Genomic DNA, 6,000 nt, shown 5'->3' on the forward strand with positions numbered 1-6,000 from the left:
CTACTTGAGTGAGCATATATATGTATGTATATGCGCATATGTATATAAATTCACATATTTGTATTTGCAAATGCCTTCTTCCTGTCTGCATGGTAATGAACCATTTCTCTGTTGAGAATAGGACGATGAAAGGAAAAGTAGGAAATGAAAGAGGGTGTTTCGGGTGTAATGTGTCTTGAAAAAGACAAATCGATGATGTTGCCTCTTAGTGTTGTTGACTAATTAACGTCTGATGCACAATCGAAATTGAACATATCTTTCATGAATTTGATAAATGTTTCGTCATTTTTCACGTTTGTGTAAATGTAACTTGATCAATTCCATTGCGATTCCATTTACCTCCTTCTCTATATCCATACAAAATATCTATAAAAAAATAAAACTAAAATTTTGTTTTGAAAATTGCAACCATTACATCAGTATTTTCTTATGACGTTGTCACGCTAAACTATCGTCAGTAAACCGACTTTACAGACAACCTCTTTCTTTAATTCAATATGGTCTTGGGAAGGGGAGTGTATGTACATTATGAATATATATAATTCTAAGATTGAGCGATTGACGTTCAAAAGAAATTTTCAATAACGAGTTCTGATTTGTACAATTTTTCCACGGTTTTTTTCAATGTGGTGCAATTTTTTGGCCACTATTCTCCAACGGGCACCACAAATATATACATATTTTTAAACTCCAATAAAATGTGCTCGAAATAAGCTATTTTTCATCTTGATACATTGAAAACTGTAAAAGTAACGATTTTTTTTTAAGTTTTTTCCACATTTTTTAAATTCCAGCTGAACCGAGACTGCGAGAGAATACCGCATGACCGATAATGCTTTACTGCTCATTGTGGCTAATTTTGAAAGACAGCAATAAGTTTACATAACTATAAATACATCTAGCATATCAAAACTTATTATAACCCAAGCTTATCTAATTCAAACTGACCAACGGAAGCTTGCATGACACAGCAGAACCGTTTGCAATTTGCTGGTAAGCATGTACAATTTAATGAGTGTGAAAAATCATCACTCTTGAATTATCAAGACCTATTAAAACTTAGCATAAGTGCATCTAACCTAACCTTACCTAAGTGTATTAAGTAAACATAAATCAGAATTTTTTAACAGTATTTTATGTTCAAATTAGCCAATCTTGTATTACATGGAAAAAACTCAGCTCAGGTTGCGTTAGATTCGTTCAGGTTAATGACGTTTGGTTAGGTTGATTTTAGTTACGAATTTCCTGTAAGGTTATGTTATTTTGTGTAATGCTAGGTAAAGATACGTTACGTTTACTTGTAGATGTATTGAATCGAGTACACATAGAAGTACAATGCAATCGATTCAATTGTGTTACGTAGGGTTCTATTTAGTGAAGTGAAATTAGGATAAGTTATTCAAGGTTACTTCGAGTTTGGATAGGTTGGCATTGCAAACTAATCAAAATGACTTCCTTTTGCAATGCAGAAAAGCAGTATAATGGGTTCGATTGTCTCACATTGTGTACGGTTGGATTGATTTCGATAACATTAGGTTAGGTGAGGTTTAGTTAGGTAATACTATATCCGGGTAAGTCAAAAAATTGCAGAAGTAAGTCAGCAAATTGCGTGACTTTTTGTATTATTGTTTTTTTTTTTTTGACGTTATAATATCCTTCTACGGTCTCTGTTCAACTCGAGAATGTTCTGCTTTTATTTTATTTCTACAAAAACGTTCTTCACTTGGAAAATTCAATTTTGATGAAATAATGCTTGCTAGATTCGGAATGGACACAAATATGAGTAAATATACTTAATTCTACACGTATTTCGCGAATCATAACGGAGAACCGCATTAAATTTGCAAATATAAAAATAGTGAACAAAACTTTCAGTTTACTGATTTTTGTGTTTTACAAAAAAATCCTTTACTTCGACACATTTTGATCAATTTTTGAAATTAAATATACATTCGGAATAGCACAGCTATAAGACTTTCTACTAATACATATATAAATCTTTCATTTCAATATTGTCGACAACATCTCGTTAAACTCGCAAAAATAGGAAAAATTGACTACAATTTAGTTTTGTGTTGAAAAATCAGTGCTTACATCTCATGTCTGGAATGCGGCGATGGGTCCAGCGCTTTTTGTTGTGACGCTACTTGTTTCTGGAACTACGAACTGTTCCGTTCCAACTAACATTGCAGCCTCGTTTTCTCGCTTACGTTTAGCATTATCCGAGATAAAGCTGATTCCTTTCATCTACATATTCAATCATTTCTTCCGGCTAGATATTGGAGTCCGATTGAATGACCCTTATTGGTTGATTAGATTTTACGCAATTTCGCTTAGATAGCTTAGCGATACTCTGCGAAAAATCCACTATATTGTTAATGCTAATAACCTTCACCTAAGACTGACTAGCAACAATAACACTGTTACTTCCAAGGATGATAGATTTACCAGGTTTGGCCATTAACTATTCTGAAAAACAAAATTTTGCGAGCAACTCCGGCTGCCACGTCAGGTGGAATTCGCCAGCCAAATTCTGCATGATAATTTCACATGTATTCACACACTCGACCAATCAGTCGTTTACGCAGACGGCAACGAAGTGACATTACGTTGATTTTTTTCGTATATCGCCAACAAAATCTTAGCTTTTTCGTAAACAAACCTCTCGTCCGTATGATTATGACGTCGCAGCTTTAACGCCTGCTGCTATACCAGGTGTGTTCAAAAAATCAGGTGAAGGTTCAAATTTCACGGACTGCGTACATTCGACTTTCGATTATTTTTTTTTTATGTTGGTATACTCGCCCTAAGTTATGTCCACGGTTTTAGCAATATAGTATGTTCAATTTGTTTGTGAGAGACATAAATAAGACAAGCGTTTTACGTGTTCGACGATTTTCCGCTTTCGAAAATAATTTTTCAAAGAAGTTGCATCAAATTTTGTGTAAAAAATGGAATTAAATGCTCAAAAACACTTGAAATAATGAAAGTGGCATACGGTGAAAGTACTCCGAGTCAATAAAATGTTTACAAGTAGTACAAGCTTTTCACAGAAGGTCGAAAAAAGGGGAATGACGAAGCTCGCTCTGGACGCCCCAGCACATCAACAACCGATGAAAATGTTGAGAAAGTCAAGAAAATTGTTGTGGAGAATCGTCGAATCAGAATTAGAGAAGTTGCTAAGGATGTCGGCATATCGGAATATCTGTTGGCTCATGCCAGGCAATCCTTTCGAAAATTTTGGGCATGAAGCGTGTGGCAGCGAAGTTCGTTCCAAAGTTGCTGAAACCAAAACGTTGACCAAAAACAACGTCACATGAGCATCACTCAAGAGTTGTTGAATGACGATAATCCAAATGAGCTTAAAAGGGTCATAACTGGTGACGAATTATGGGTATATGGTTACGACATCAAAATCAAAGCCCAATCGTCCCAATGGAAGAGTCCAGGAGAGCCGATAGCAAAAAATCGCCGAACATGCAAAACACCTGTCTTATTAATAGCTCTCACAAAAAAACTAAACATGCTATATTGCTAAAACAGTGAACATATCTTCGAGACGAATGTAGTAATCGTAAACGGTGGGTGCGACCAGAACTTCGAGAGCAGGACGCTCATTAATTTTTCAGGACAACTTGGCTAAGACTAGCTTTTTCTCTACTCTTTCAAGCTTTTATCAAAAAGATCAGGGCGTATTTTAATTTACTCAATTGATTTAATGCTGCCGCAGAAAGAAAGGATGCCGCCTATAGAGCCACGCTGCGATCGGGCGCAACGCGAGCCATGTGGGATCGCTACAGAGAGCTGAAAAAGGAAGAGAGACGTATTATCCGAAAGAAGAAACGAGAGGCCGAAATACGTGAGTGCGAAGAGCTTGAGATGCTGGCCAACAGGAACAACGCCCGAAAATTCTACCAGAAAGTTCGGCGGCTTACAGAAGGTTTCAAGACCGGGGCGTTTTCCTGTAAGAACAAAGACGGCGAACTGGTGACTGACGTACAGAGCAATCTTAGATTATGGAGGGAACACTTCTCGAACCTATTAAACAGTGACAGCTGCGCATGTCACCGAGAAAGTGAAGATCCCGATACCCCAATCGTTGACGACGGAATTGTCGTTCCGCTACCCGATCATGACGAGGTGAGAATAGCGATAACGCGGCTAAAGAACAACAAAGCCGCGGGCGCCGACGGACTGCCGGCTGAGCTATTCAAACATGGCGGCGAGGAGCTGGTAAGGTGCATGCATCAGCTCCTATGCAAAATATGGTCGGATGAAAGCATGCCTGCCGATTGGAATTTAAGTGTGCTCTGCCCAATCCATAAGAAGGGCGATCCTGCAATTTGTGCCAATTACCGCGGGATTAGTCTTCTAAATATCGCCTATAAGGTTCTAGCGAGCGTATTGTGTGAAAGGCTGAAGCCCACCGTCAACCAACTGATTGGACCTTATCAGTGTGGCTTCAGACCTGGAAAGTCTACCATCGACCAAATATTCACAATACGCCAAATCTTGGAAAAGACCCATGAAAGAAGAATCGACACGCACCATCTTTTCGTCGACTTCAAAGCTGCATTCGACAGTACGGAAAGGAGTTACCTGTATGCCGCGATGTCTGAATTTGGTATCCCCGCAAAACTAATACGGCTATGTAGGATGACGTTGCTCAACACCAGCAGCGCCGTCAGAATTGGGAAGGACCTCTCCGAGCCGTTTGATACCAAACGAGGTTTCAGACAGGGTGACTCGCTGTCGTGTGACTTCTTTAACCTGATGTTGGAGAGCATCGTACGAGCCGCAGAACTTAATCGCTCAGGCACAATTTTTTATAAGAGCGTACAATTGTTGGCGTATGCCGATGATATTGACATCATCGGCCTTAACAACCGCGCTGTTAGTTCTGCCTTCTCCAAACTGGATAAAGAGGCAAAGCGAATGGGTTTGGTGGTGAACGAGGACAAAACGAAGTACCTCCTGTCTTCAAACAAACAGTCGGCGCACTCGCGTATCGGCACCCACGTCACTGTAGACAGTTATAATTTCGAGGTTGTAAAAGACTTCGTCTATTTAGGAACCAGCATTAACACCGATAACAATGTCAGCCTTGAAATCCAACGTAGAATCTCTCTTGCCAACAAGTGCTACTTTGGACTAAGTAGGCAACTGAGCAGTAAAGTCCTCTCTCGTCGAACAAAACTAACACTCTACAAGACTCTCCTCATGCCCGTCCTTACGTATGGCGCAGAAGCTTGGACGATGACAACATCCGATGAAGCGACGCTTGGAGTGTTTGAGAGAAAGATTCTGCGCAAGATTTTTGGACCTTTGCACGTTGGCAACGGCGAATATCGCAGACGATGGAACGATGAGCTGTATGAGCTTTACGACGACATAGACATAGCACAGCGAATAAAGATCCAGCGGCTACGTTGGCTGGGTCATGTCGTCCGAATGGATACAAACGCTCCGGCACTGAAAGTATTCGATGCGGTACCAGCTGGTGGTAGTAGAGGAAGAGGAAGGCCTCCTCTGCGTTGGAAAGATCAGGTGGAGAAGGACTTGGCTTCACTTGGTGTGTCCAATTGGCGCCGGTTAGCACGAGAAAGAAACGACTGGCGCGCTTTGTTAAACTCGGCCAAAATCGCGTAAGCGGTTATAGCGCCAATTAAGAAGAAGAAGAAGATTTAAATTCCGTTTATTTCTGCATTTAATTTGATATAATAAAAAACACCATCGATAAAAATTTGTGCAAAAGAAAATTTTTCTTCTTTACACAAAAGTAGAAAGTTTCCAGTTTTTGTGCATTTCTGCATACCGTAAGGCACGTATGGGGCAGCTTCGATTCAAATGCACACAATCTATTTTGCTGTTAGTCAAAATTCGTTGCCGCAACGGAAGCAACGGATTCATTGTGACGGGCCTATGATGTTGCTGAATAAAATCTATCATCATTTGCTGCTGCGAATACACCTGCTGACAATGCTTTGAACTTTGGGGACC

This window comes from Anastrepha obliqua, chromosome 5 (genome assembly GCF_027943255.1).
Source record: "Anastrepha obliqua isolate idAnaObli1 chromosome 5, idAnaObli1_1.0, whole genome shotgun sequence".
Lineage (NCBI taxonomy): Eukaryota > Metazoa > Arthropoda > Insecta > Diptera > Tephritidae > Anastrepha > Anastrepha obliqua.